The sequence below is a fragment of the Ursus arctos genome, unplaced genomic scaffold, assembly GCF_023065955.2.
Source record: "Ursus arctos isolate Adak ecotype North America unplaced genomic scaffold, UrsArc2.0 scaffold_19, whole genome shotgun sequence".
Taxonomy (NCBI): domain Eukaryota; kingdom Metazoa; phylum Chordata; class Mammalia; order Carnivora; family Ursidae; genus Ursus; species Ursus arctos.
In genome coordinates this window covers 42,278,357-42,293,260 of record NW_026622863.1, presented here as the reverse complement: position 1 = coordinate 42,293,260, position 14,904 = coordinate 42,278,357, and the positions used below count along the sequence as shown (strand labels likewise).

General features: G+C 40.6%; 1 protein-coding gene across 22 annotated transcripts in view; it reads right to left on the bottom strand.

Moving 5' to 3' along the window:
• The window catches only part of ZFP30 (ZFP30 zinc finger protein), a 34,278-nt gene extending 19,374 nt beyond the window's left edge, over positions 1-14,904 (bottom strand). For 8 of the 22 annotated variants that reach the window (XM_048223926.2, XM_026484414.4, XM_044378868.3 and 5 more), the window contains exons 1-3: positions 10,631-14,904; positions 10,380-10,514; positions 10,104-10,166 (exon numbers count right to left, since the gene is read on the bottom strand). The gene's annotated coding sequence lies outside the window, so the exon portion shown is untranslated. Of the gene's footprint in view, positions 1-10,103; positions 10,167-10,322; positions 10,515-10,630 lie in introns of all 22 variants that reach the window. The other 14 variants (XM_026484415.4, XM_048223928.2, XM_057314729.1 and 11 more) reach the window with 3 other exon arrangements.

Genomic DNA, 14,904 nt, shown 5'->3' with positions numbered 1-14,904 from the left:
CAACAGTGATACAAAACAGAAAGTCACAACCAATACAAACAAAGACTTTACAACAACATGGCAGAATTAAAAGCATATCTCTCAGTACTCAGTCTTAATATTAATGGTTTAAATTCTTGCTTAAAACGCCACAGGGTTGCAGATTGGATAAAAAGAAATGACCCATCCATTTGCTGTCTACAAGAGACTCATTTCAAACCCAAAGATGCATTCAGACTGAGAGTAAGGGGATGGAGTACCACGCAAATGGACCTCAAAAGAAAGCTGGGGTAGCAATTCTCATATCAGATAAACTAGATTTTAAACTACAGACTATAGTTAGAGACGCAGAAGGGCACTATATTATTCTTAAAGGAAGTATTCAACAAGTGGATATGACAATTATAAATATATATGCCCCCAACAGGGGAGCAGCAAGATACACAAGCCAACTCTTAACCAGAATAAAGAGACATACAAATAAAAATACATTAATAGTAGGAGACCTCAACACTCCACTCTCAGAAATAGACAGAACACCCTGGCAAAAACTAACCAAAGAATCAAAGGCTTTGAATGCCATACTCGACGAGTTGGACCTCTTAGATATATAGAGAACACTACACCCCAGAACCAAAGAATACTCATTCTATTCTAATGCCCATGGAACATTTTCAAGAATAGACCATGTTCTGGGACATAAAATAGGTCTCAGCCAATACCAAAAGATTGAAATTATCCCCTGCATATTCTCAGACCACAACGCTCTGAAATTGGAACTCAACCACAAGGAAAAATTTGGAAGAAACTCAAACACTTGGAGACTAAGAACCATCCTGCTCAGGAATGACTCGATAAACCAGGAAATCAAAAATCAAATTAAACAATTTATGGAGACCAATGAGAATGAAAATACAACAGTCCAAAACCTATGGGATACTGCAAAGGCGGTCCTAAGGGGGAAATACATAGCCATCCAAGCCTCACTCAAAAGAATAGAAAAATCTAAAATGCAGTTTTTATATTCTCACCTCAAGAAGCTGGAACAGCAACAGAGGGACAGGCCTAATCGACGCACGAGGAAGCAGTTGACCAAAATTAGAGCTGAAATCAATCAAGCAGAAACCAGAAGTACAGTAGAACAGATCAACAGGACTAGAAGCTGGTTCTTGGAGAGAATCAATAAAATTGACAGACCACTGGCAACACTTATCCAAAAGAAAAGAGAAAGGACCCAGATTATTAAAATTATGAATGAAAAAGGAGAGGTCACGACGAACACCATTGAAATTGGAAGGATTATTAGAAATTTTTATCAACAGCTATATGCCAATAAACTAAGCAATCTGGAAGAGATGGAATCCTTCCTGGAAACCTATAAACTACCAAGATTGAAACAGGAAGAAATTGATTTCTTAAACAGGCCAATGAATTATGGAGAAATTGAGTCAGTGATAAACAACCTTCCAAATAACAAAACTCCAGGCCCGGACGGTTTTCCTGGGGAATTCTACCAAACATTCAAAGAAGAAATAATACTATTCTCCTAAAGCTATTTCAAAAAATAGAAACAGAAGGAAAGCTACCAAACTCATTCAATGAGGCCAATATTACCTTGATCCCCAAACCAGGCAAAGACCCCCTCAAAAAGGAGAATTACAGTGAATATGGACGCCAAAATCCTCACAAGATACTTGCTAATAGAATCCAACAGTTCATTAAAAGGATTATCCATCACGATCAAGTGGGATACATACCTGGGATGCAAGCGTGGTTCAATATTCGCAAATCAATCAGCGTGACACATCATATTAACAAGAAAAGACTCAGGAACCATATGAGCCTCTCAATTGATGCAGAAAAAGCATTTGACAAAATACAGCATCCTTTCCTGATTAAAACCCTTCAGAGTGTAGGAATAGAAGGTACATTTCTCAATCTCATAAAAGCCATCTATGAAAAGCCTACTGCAAATATTATTCTCAATGGGGAAAAGCTGGAAGCCTTTCCCTTAACATCAGGAACACGACAAGGATGCCCACTCTCGCCACTATTATTCAACATAGTACTAGAAGTCCTTGCAACAGCAATCAGACAACAAAAAGGGATCAAAGGTATTCAAATCGGCAAAGAAGAAGTCAAAATGTCTCTCTTCGCAGACGACATGATACTCTATATGGAAAACCCAAAAGAAGCCACTCCCAAACTATTAGAAGTTATAGAGCAATTCAGTAACGTGGCGGGATACAAAATCAATGCTCAGAAATCAGTTGCATTTCTGTACACGAATAACGAGAACGAAGAAAGAGAAATTAGGGAATCCATCCCATTTACAATAGCACCAAAAACCATACGTTACCTTGGAATTAACTTAACCAGAGACGTAAAGGACCTTTATTCTAGAAACTATAAATCACTCTTAAAAGACATTGAGGAAGACATAAAAAGATGGAAAGATATTCCATGCTCATGGATCGGAAGAATTAACATAGTTAAAATGTCCATGCTACCCAGAGCAATCTACACTTTCAATGCTATCCCGATCAAAATACTGAGGACATTTTTCAAAGAACTGGAACAAATAGTCCTTAAATTGGTATGGAACCAGAAAAGGCCCCGAATCTCCAAGGAACTGTTGAAAAGGAAAAACAAAGCTGGGGGCATCACAATGCCGGATTTCGAGCTGTACTACAAAGCTGTGATCACAAAGACAGCATGGTACTGGCACAAAAACAGACACATAGACCAATAGAACAGAATAGAGAACCCAGAAATGGACCCTCAGCTCCTTGGGCAACTAATCTTTGATAAAGCAGGAAAAAACATCCGGTGGGAAAAAGACAGTCTCTTCAATAAATGGTGCTGGGAAAGTTGGACAGCTACATGCAAAAGAATGAAACTTGACCACTCTCTCACACCATACACAAAAATAAACTCCAAATGGATGAAAGACCTCGAGGTGAGACAGGAATCCATCAAAATTCTAGAGGAGAACATAGGCAGCAACCTCTACGACATCGGCCAAAGCAACCTTTTTCATGATACATCCCCAAAGGCAAGAGAAACAAAAGATAAAATGAATTTATGGGACTTCATCAAGATTAAAAGTTTCTGCACAGCCAAGGAAACAGTCAGAAAAACTAAGAGGCAGCCCACGGATTGGGAGAAGATATTTGCAAATGACACTACAGATAAAGGACTGGTATCCAAGATCTACAAAGAACTCTAACTCAATACACGAGAAACAAATAAACAAATCAAAAAATGGGCAGAAGATATGAACAGACACTTTTCCAATGAAGACATACAAATGGCTAACAGACACATGAAAAAATGTTCAAAATCATTAGCCATCAAGGAAATTCAAATCAAAACCACACTGAGATACCACCTTACGCCAGTTAGAATGGCAAAAATAGACAAGGCAAGAAACAACAATTGTTGGAGAGGATGTGGAGAAAGGGGATCCCTCCTACACTGTTGGTGGGAATGCAAGTTGGTACAGCCACTCTGGAAAACAGTGTGGAGGTCCCTTAAAAAGTTAAAAATTGACCTACCTATGATCCAGCCATTGCACTACTGGGTGTTTACCCCAAAGTTACAGACGTAGTGAAGAGAAGGGCCATATGCACCCTTATGTTCATAGCAGGAATGTCCACAATAGCTAAATTGTGGAAGGAGCCGAGATGCCCTTCAACAGACGACTGGATTAAGAAGTTGTGGTCCATATATACAATGGAATATTACTCAGCAATCAGAAAGAACGAGTTCTCAACATTTGCTACAACATGGACGGCACTGGAGGAGATAATGCTAAGTGAAATAAGTCAAGCAGAGAAAGACAACTATCATATGATTTCTCTCATCTATGGAACATAAGAACTAGAATGATCAGTAGGGGAAGAAAGGGTTAAAGAAAGGGGGGGTAATCAGAAGGGGGAATGAAACATGAGAGACTATGGACTATGAGAAACAAACTGAGGGCTACAGAGGGGAGGGTGGTGGGGGAATGGGATAGGCCGATGATGGGTAGTAAGGAGGGCACATATTGCATGGTGCACTGGGTGTTATACACAACTAATGAATCATCGAGCCTTACATCGAAAACCGGGGATGTACTGTATGGTGACTAACATAATATAATAAAAAATCATTATAAAAAAATAAAAATAAAAAATAAATAAATAAATAAATAAAATTAAATAAGAAAAAAAAAGAAATTAAAAATTCTATGAGCCAAATGCAGGCAAAACTAGAGGCTCTGACAGGCAGGGTCACAGAAGCAGAGGAACGTATTAGTGAATTGGAGGATGGGTTAATAGAGGAAAAAACGAAAATAGAACCTGGTGTTAAAAAAATCCACGCCCACGAATGTAGGTTATGGGAGATTACTGACTCAAAGAAACGTTTCAATGTCAGAATCATCGGCATCCCCGAGGGGGTGGAGAAAAACAGAAGTCTAGAAGAGATATTTGAACAAATTGTAGCTGAAAACTTCCCTAATCTAGCAAGGGAAACAAAAATTCGTGTCCAAGAGGCAGAGAGGACCCCTCCCCAAGCTCAACCACGACAAACCTACGCCACGTCACGTCATAGTGCATTTTGCAAATATTAGATCCAAGGATAGAGTATTGAAAGCGGCCAGGGCAAAGAAATTTCTCACGTACCAAGGCAACGGCATCAGAATTACGTCAGACCTGTCTACACAGACCTGGAATTTGAGAAAGGCTTGGGGGGGCATTTTTAAAGCTCTTTCAGAGAAAAACATGCAGCCAAGGATCCTTTATCCAGCAAGGCTGTCATTCAGAATTGATGGAGAAATAAAGACATTCCAGAATCGCCAGTCATTAACCAATTTCGTAACCACGAAACCAGCCCTACAGGAGATATTAAGGGGGGTTCTATAAAGGTAAAAAGGCCCCAAGACTGATACAGAACAGAAAGTCACAACCTATACAAACAAAAATTTTACTGGCAACATGGCATCATTAAAATTCTATCTCTCAGTTCTTAGTGTCAATGTAAATGGTTTAAACGCTCCCATATTCGCCACAGGGTGCAGATTGGATAAAAAGACATGACCCATCCATTTGCTGTCTACAAGAGACTCATTTCGAACCCAAAGATGCATTCAGACTGAGAGTAAGGGGATGGAGTACCATCTTTCACGCCAATGGACCTCAAAAGAAAGCTGGGGTAGCAATTCTCATATCAGATAGATTGGATTTTAAATTAGAGACTATAGTTAGAGATGCAGAAGGGCACTATATTATTCTTAAGGGAAGTATTCAACAAGTGGATATGACAATTATAAATATATATGCCCCCAACAGGGGAGCAGCAAGATACACAAGCCAACTCTTAACCACAATAAAGAGACATATAGATAAAAATACATTAATAGTAGGGGACCTCAACACTCCACTATCAGAAATAGACAGAACACCCTGGCAAAGACTAAGCAAAGAATCAAAGGCTTTGAATGCCATACTCGACGAGTTGGACCTCATAGATATATAGAGAACACTACACCCCAGAACCAAAGAATACTCATTCTATTCTAATGCCCACGGAACATTCTCAAGAATAGACCATGTTCTGGGACACAAAACAGGTCTCAACCGATACCAAAAGATTGAAATTATCCCCTGCATATTCTCAGACCACAACGCTCTGAAATTGGAACTCAACCACAAGGAAAAATTTGGAAGAAACTCAAACACTTGGAGACTAAGAACCTTCCTGCTCAGGAATGACTCGATAAACCAGGAAATCAAAAATCAAATTAAACAATTTATGGAGACCAACGAGAATGAAAACACAACGGTCCAAAACCTATGGGATACTGCAAAGGCAGTCCTAAGGGGGAAATACATAGCCATCCAAGCCTCACTCAAAAGAATAGAAAAATCTAAAATGCAGTTTTTATATTCTCACCTCAAGAAGCTGGAACAGCAACAGAGGGACAGGCCTAATCCACTCACAAGGAAACAGTTGACCAAGATGAGAGCAGAAATCAATGAATTAGAAATCAGAAGCACAGTAGAGCAAATCAACAGGACTAGAAGCTGGTTCTTTGAGAGAATCAATAAAATTGACAGACCACTGGCAAGACTTATCCAAGAGAAAAGAGAAAGGACCCAAATTATTAAAATAATGAATGAAAAAGGAGAGGTCATGACCAACACCAATGAAATTGGAAGGAATTTTAGAAACTATTATCAACAGCTATATGCCAAAAAACTAAGCAATCTGGAAGAGATGGAGGCCTTCCTGGAAACCTATAAACTACCAAGATTGAAACAGGAAGAAATTGATTTCTTAAACAGGCCAATGAATTATGAAGAGGTTGAGTCAGTGATAAACAACCTTCCAAATAACAAAACACCAGGCCCAGACGGTTTTCCTGGGGAATTCTACCAAACATTCAAAGAAGAAATAATACTATTCTCCTAAAGCTATTTCAAAAAATAGAAACAGAAGGAAAGCTAACAACTCATTCTATGAGGCCAATATTACCTTGATCCCCAAACCAGGCAAAGACCCCCTCAAAAAGGAGAATTACAGACCGATTTCCCTAATGAATATGGACGCCAAAATCCTCAACAAGATACTTGCTAATAGAATCCAACAGTACATTAAAAGGATTATCCATCATGACCAAGTGGGATTCATACCTGGGATGCAAGCGTGGTTCAACATTCGTAAATCGATCAGCGTGATACATCATATCAACAAGAAAAGACTCAGGAACCATATGATCCTCTCAATGGATGCAGAAAAAGCATTTAACAAAATACAGCACCCTTTCCTGATTAAAACCCTTCAGAGTGTAGGAATAGAAGGTACATTTCTCAATCTCATAAAAGCCATCTATGAAAAGCCTACTGCAAATATTATTCTCAATGGGGAAAAGCTGGAAGCCTTTCCCTTAAGATCAGGAACTCGACAAGGATGCCCACTCTCGCCACTATTATTCAACATAGTACTAGAAGTCCTTGCAACAGCAATCAGACAACAAAAAGGGATAAAAGGTATTCAAATCGGCAGAGAAGAAGTTAAACTGTCTCTCTTCGCAGATGACATGATACTGTATATGGAAAACCCAAAAGAAGCCACTCCCAAGCTATTAGAAGTTATAGAGCAATTCAGTAATGTGGCGGGATACAAAATCAATACTCAGAAATCAGTTGCATTTCTAGACACGAATAACGAGACTGAAGAAAGAGAAATTAGGGAATCCATCCCATTTACAATAGCACCAAAAACCATACGTTACCTTGGAATTAACTTAACCAGAGACGTAAAGGACCTATATTCTAGAAACTATAAATCACTCTTGAAAGACATTGAGGAAGACATAAAAAGATGGAAAGATATTCCATGCTCATGGATCGGAAGAATTAACATAGTTAAAATGTCCATGCTACCCAGAGCAATCTACACTTTCAATGCTATCCCGATCAAAATACCGAGGACATTTTTCAAAGAACAGGAACAAATAGTCCTTAAATTGGTATGGAACCAGAAAAGGCCCCGAATCTCCAAGGAACTGTTGAAAAGGAAAAACAAAGCTGGGGGCATCACAATGCCGGATTTCGAGCTGTACTACAAAGCTGTGATCACAAAGACAGCATGGTACTGGCACAAAAACAGACACATAGACCAATGGAACAGAATAGAGAGCCCAGAAATGGACCCTCAGCTCCTTGGGCAACTAATCTTTGATAAAGCAGGAAAAAACATCCAGTGGAAAAAAGACAGTCTCTTCAATAAATGGTGCTGGGAAAATTGGACAGCTACATGCAAAAGAATGAAACTTGACCACTATCTCACACCATACACAAAAATAAACTCCAAATGGATGAAAGACCTCGATGTGAGACAGGAATCCATCAAAATTCTAGAGGAGAACATAGGCAGCAACCTCTATAACATCGGCCAAAGCAACATTTTTCATGACACATCCCCAAAGGCAAGAGAAACAAAAGATAAAATGAACTTGTGGGGCTTCATCAAAATAAAAAGCTTCTGCACAGCCAAGGAAACAGTCAAAAAAAGTAAGAGGCTGCCTACGGAATGGGAGAAGATATTTGCAAATGACACTACAGATAAAGGACTGGTATCCAAGATCTACAAAGAACTTCTCAAACTCAATACACGAGAAACAAATAAACAAATCAAAAAATGGGCAGAAGATATGAACACACACCTTTCCAATGAAGACATACAAATGGCTAACAGACACATGAAAAAATGTTCAAAATCATTAGCCATCAGGGAAATTCAAATCAAAACCACATTGAGATACCACCTTACGCCAGTTAGAATGGCAAAAATAGACAAGGCAAGAAACAATTGTTGGAGAGGATGTGGAGAAAGGGGATCCCTCCTACACTGTTGGTGGGAATGCAAGTTGGTACAGCCACTCTGGAAAACAGTGTGGAGGTCCCTTAAAAGTTAAAAATTGCGCTACCCTATGATCCAGCCATTGCGCTACTGGGTGTTTACCCCAAAGATACAGATGTAGTGAAGAGAAGGGCCATATGCACCCCAATGTTCATAGCAGCAATGTCCACAATAGCTAAATCGTGGAAGGAGCCGAGATGCCCTTCAACAGATGACTGGATTAAGAAGATGTGGTCCATATATACAATGGAATATTACTCAGCTATCAGAAAGAACGAATTCTCAACATTTGCTGCAACATGGACGGCACTGGAGGAGATAATGCTAAGTGAAATACGTCTAGCAGAGAAAGACAATTATCATATGATTTCTCTCATCTATGGAACATAAGTACTAGGAAGATCGGTAGGGGAAGAAAGGGATAAAGAAAGGGGAGGTAATCAGAAGGGGGGAATGAAACATGAGAGACTAATGGACTATGAGAAACAAACTGAGGGCTTCAGAGGGGAGGGGGGTAGGGGAATGGGATAGACTGGTGATGGGTAGTAAGGAGGGCACGTATTGCATGGTGCACTGGGTGTTATACGCAACTAATGAATCGAGCTTTACATCGGAAACTGGGGATGTACTGTATGGTGACTAACATAATATAATAAAAAATTCATTAATTAAAAAATAAATAAATAAATAAAATCTTTAAAAAAAAATAAAAATAAATAAAACCACACACAAAAAAAACAAAAACAAAAAACAAAAACATACCCCAAACAAACTAATAGGGGCGCCTTGGTGGCACAGCGGTTAAGCGTCTGCCTTCGGCTCAGGGCGTGATCCCGGCGTTCTGGGATCGAGCCCCACGTCAGGCTCCTCTACTGGGAGCCTGCTTCTTCCTCTCCTACTCCCCCTGCTTGTGTTCCCTCTCTCGCTGGCTGTCTCTATCTCTATGGAATAAATATATAAAATCTTAAAAAAAAAACAAACATACCCCAAACAAACTAATGGTACAAGTTTCAGTCATAAGATGAGTAAGTTCTTAAGACCTAATGTACAGCACGGTTACTTTATTATATACTTGAAATTTGCTAAGAGAGTAGATCTTAAGTTTTCTCACCACACACAAAAGTAACTATGAGGTGATGGATGTTAATTAGTCTGACTGTGGTAATCATTCCATTCCACCATGTATACATATACCCAAACATAATGTTGTACACCTTAAGTACATATCATTTTGTATTTGTCAAAAATAAAGCAAAACAAACTCACGCTACCAAACCTCTAACCACATCTGGCTGGTACCAAAAATTTCCAATCATGGAGTCCCCTGGGAAAAAACCCTCATCCCTATTCTGGAATCATTGAAGGTATCTAAACAACCCTAAACTACTCCTTAACAAACCACAGTCGAAAACAAAGCATGAACATTGACTTCCAAAAGGGGTATTTCCATAATCAGAATCGTTAAGAAAAGTGCTCACAAAGCACTTGAATATACAGCATACGGTTAACTAACAGTAGAACTGCATTAAATGGACACCAGAGAGTGTTACCTATTAATTAGGTCCTCTGCCGTTAACTACGTAGGGAAATCTTAAGGCCCAAATCAATGAATAGACCATTCTTAAGCATCACACTGCAAGGGAAGAAAATCAAGAAGCCCAGTGTTCTGAAAATCAAATGCATTTCACGGAAACAAAGAAGCAGCACAAACTCACGCAGAATCTGGCTTTCCGAGGCGCGGCAGCGATTCTTTTCACTTCAAAGGCCTTCTCTGGAGACTGGCCGGGTGGGGGGGGGAAACAAACATTGTTCATTACACCCCAGACTTTTCTTGATCGGTTAGAAACCACCCTCCATGCCCCGTGACCCTCTCTAACCATCACAGGCAAGCACAAACGGAAACGAGAGGCAAACGAGAAAAGGTTTGCGGTCACCCGTGTCCAGGTTCGCAGCTCTGGGTACACTGTAGTTCGGACATCGCTACTGCTCACCCCGTGGGACGGCCCACGGCGACTTCTTCCGTCGAGCGGGTCCTCCAGCCCTCAGAGGCCAGCCCTGAATCTCCAGCGTTCTGCAGGGGACCTTTATTCTGGGGCTCCACCTCCGACTGCCCCCTACGGCCAGGCCTAGGTGGTTGAGGAGAAGACCGAGGAGCGTGGGACCGCAGGGTCTCACATTGCAGAACAGGCCGCGCCCACAAACCCGGCCCGGCGCCTTTATTGCCCCACGAGTTTAAACCCACCTCGTCCGGGTCTCCTCACTCGGGAGGAATCGCCCCGTAGGCCGAAGCCCCAGGACCGACTCCCGGTCCGGTCCACAGAATCTGGCCCTTCCCGTACTCGTTTCCTTCAGAAAAGCAGCGGCCACAACAGAGCCTGGCTCCACGCATTACGGCCGCGACGGGCTCTGAGGACCACCCAGCCCTCAAGTCTGCGGGCTTCCAGAGCGCCTATCGCGGCTCAGTGCGCAAGCGCGCAGGGGGCGGGGGCAAGTGCCTCGGTTCCTCAGGAAGGGCTGGCTGGGGAGAATGGGGCCCGATCCTCAGCTGGCCGACCGAGTGGAGAAGCAGAGTTCCGGTAGGGCCGGGGCTTTTCAACCCTGTGAGAGACCGGTGCTACCGAGGATAAACCGAGCCTGCTCCCCTGTTGGAACTGTAGTCCAAAATCACAAAAGCTGTAGTCTGGCTTTTTTCTTTTGGCTCTTGGCTCCGCCCCCCACTGAGCCGCGAACACCGCCCTCAAGTGCCAAGCCTTGAGGCTCCGGGGAGTTGCCGTTTCTGTCCAGAGTACGCAGGCGCGGGAGTGGGTAGGGGGGCGAACCCTGGGCTCTCCTGAGGTGGGGGAAGCTCTCGGAGCTACAACCGCTGGGGGCTGCGGGTAGCGCGAAGGGTAAGGGGCGTCCTAAAAGAGGTTGGAGCCCGCGCTCGGCTTGGGGACTGTCCAAATCTTTATTTAGGCTTGAAGCGATGATCCTGACTGATACCAGTGCCCTGCTCATGGTTCACGTGGCGTTTCCTGAGGTACTGGCGTGGTGCCTCGAGAGCCTGAGTGTGTGATCTAAGACCGGGTTGTGTTTTTTCCTGCTTGGAGCTGTTTCCCCTCATTCTTTGGACGCAGGACTGGGAAGGCACCACAGAGAACACTGTGCGTGATTATGCCTTACTATGATGCTAGGTTTAGGGATCTCTGAAGTCTCACTGTGGTTTGTGGCATTAAAAAATGAAAGTCAAGGGAGTAAATTGGAAGATCTCATTGGCCTTATTTAACTATTCATGAGTTGGGCAGCATCCCTAGTAATAAATAGACATTCCCAGGAGTTTTACAGAATGGAAGGTTTTAGAGGCAGGTCGGTGGGGCAAGGAAATTATTAGCAAAAGAAAGGGTTGTTATAGGCCCGGTCATCTTTTTGAGGGAAGGGAATAGGCAGGAGTCTTATTTCGCAGATTACCTTTCCAGTGCTGCTCAGGAAATTTCAGATGGACTGTTCAAAGGTCACATTTCTGGGAGTGGTTGAAACTGCAATTGCTAATTAATTAGAATTGTTAATATTGGTTTGCTCTCTGGGGTAAGTGACTCCATTTGGGGCCTGTTTCTTTTATAACTGTGAAGTGCCTCAGACTGTGTGTATCGTTGAAGGTGGTGAAAGAAACCAGACTATGTCACCCCAATATATACCTTTTTGACATAAAAATTATTTTGAACTGGAGGCAATTTATAAGCATGAAAGTTAGGAAAAGTTCTCTCTGCCCTCCCCCATTTCTGCCTAAAGGCAGGGTGTACATTCTTCTTTATTGGACATAACTCTAGACTCTTAGCCCATAGATGGCACCAAAGGAATCTGCAAATAAACCTTACTCCATTAGTTTACTTTCACAGATTGCCACACTTGGGAGCCTAAAACTGCTTTAATTTATCCGTTCTCTACAAACTTATTATTTGTTGAATGCTAAGCCACCACTTTTGAGTTACTCTTGTTTTCTCCCATATGACATGTGCACACATGTTAATAAATTGTCTCCTGTTAATCTGTCTTTTGTTACAGAGCCCCAGCTGAAAACCCAAAATGGGTCAAGGTAAAAAATTTTTCTCTCCTATAGCCCTGTTATGTGTTATTTCTGGCATGGTTTTGATAGGCCTGCACTTCTGCTTCTTAATTTCCATGGGTATTAGGTTTGTGGTGTGTAGGGGAGCAGAATTTGCCACCCAAAATGTGTCTCTTTAGCATAAGGATTATTTCAGGCTGATTATTTTTAAGAAACTGCAAACACAGGAGAAGCTCTGAAACTGAGTAGAAGTTATTTTTTGCAAGAAACATTTACATTTAGGATGCCGGGTGGCTCAGTTGTTAAGCATCTGCCTTCGGCTCAGGACATGATCCCGGGATTGAGTCCCACATTGGGCTCCCTGCTCAGCAGAGAGTCTGCTTCTCCCTCTGACCCTCACCCTACTTGTGCTCTCTCTCTCTCTCAAATAAATAAATAAAATCTTAAAAAAAATTTTTACATTTATAAGGGAAATCTCCATTTGTAAGGGTGTTTCCCTCACTGTACCAAGAAGAGGGAACCTAAATTTCTAGAATGTTTTCAGTGGAGAAGGCATGGACTTAAATCTACATAACAACCTTATCCTTGTTTATTACGCTTTTCCCGGTAACCTTCCATAACTGACTCTCCACCCCAGCATCTTCTTTTGTGTTTAGCTGAAGATGGTAATTAAGGTGATGGCGTTGGCCATTTGGGGGTTTTCCTAGGTCCCTCCCTTGTATACAGGAAGTATACATGTTATTAAACTTTTATATATCTCCTGTTAATCTGTCTCATGTCAATTTAATTCTTAGACCAACCAGAAGAATCTTGTAGGGCAAAGGAAAACTTTTCCTCCCCAGTATGGATCACTATGTTACTTGGTGTTGGGATTTTGATGGTCAGAATCTTGGCCATTAAATGTGCCCTCAAGAATGTGGTGCTATGGCATTTAAGTGAGTAAAATAATTGTAGGTAAGAAAATATTGGAAAGGAAGAGGTAAGATTTTCATTATTTCTGAGTGATAAGATTGTAGGACTATATAATCGAGAAGTTGAAAATAATAAGACTTCATAAAACAAAAGAAGGGCACTTCATTTTCTCTTATAGCTGCACTTGCAATATTCATCTGTAGATTGGGTTTTGTTTGTTTGTTTGTTTTGTTTTTTTGGGTTTTTTTATCTGTACCTAGATGAAATCTTGGATGAATTCAATGATGTTTTCAATTAGTCTTGGATAATACAAGTTTCTTTGAACACTTTTAGCTAAAAGATCAGTTTCATTTTTTTTTAAAGATTTTATTTATTTATTCGACAGAGATAGAGACAGCCAGCGAGAGAGGGAACACAAGCAGGGGGAGTGGGAGAGGAAGAGGCAGGCTCATAGTGGAGGAGCCTGATGTGGGGCTCGATCCCATAACGCTGGGATCACGCCCCTAAGCCGCTGTGCCACCCAGGCGCCCCAAAAGATCAGTTTCATTTTAGTAGTTAAAAATGTCTTTAGTAATAAAAATGTTCAGCGTAATAATATTTCATTTAGAACAAAAAAAACCCTTCCATCTTTTTCTTTCTCCTTGACCACATCCAGATATGGTTATATCTCGATTACTCATTAAGTCAATATGTGGTCTTTATATAATAATGTATATTATTTTTTATTCAAAACCAAATAGATTTTCTAGATATTTTTCATTAAAGATTTAATTAGTTTTCTTTGTATCTGTTCTTAATTTTTAGAGATTTTCCACAGATAAATGTTCCATATTTATGTTAAATGACCACAGATGATTTTTTTTCAGATATCCATTAGAATCTCTCAGCCTACCATTCTGGGGCTTCAGTTGGACTCTACAGTTGTCCTGAAACTTACTTTCATTGTTTTGAATTGGATTACTGTTTCCTGGAATTAAGTTAACTTTTCATTTTCATTAAAGTTCTTTTTCCAACAGCTTCCTTTAGATATATGTGTTACATTTCTTGGTTCTTTAATGTTTGGAAATGTCTTAATTCCACTCTCACACTTTGCCACTATTCAAAACTTAGAAACATCACTTTAAAGTTTTCTGGTAGCTTATGTTGTCAAATCTAATACCAATTGTTTTCTGTTACTCTATGCATAATCTTATGTCTCCCATTTCAAATACTTAATGCTATTTACATCCCCAGTGTACTGAAATTTCATGACTTATGGCATGGATCTTTAAACATTTTTTATGCTAGATATAGGTGAGATTTTTTAGTCTGTAGGCTCCAGATCTGAGAATTTTTCTTATATTTTTGGTTTTTTGCAGTCTTCTCTATTTCAGGATTTTTTCCCTGGAATTTGTATTTGCTGGAAGGATTGTTCCTGAGTTGTGCCTAATTTTTCCTTCTTCATAGCTTTCTGTTCTTATTTATGGATGCAATATAATTTTCAGTCTCTCAGGGTAATTATAGTTGTTCAAAGTTTTCTTGTCCATTTTTGTCTTTTATGTCCAAATCAAATTTCTTTTCAA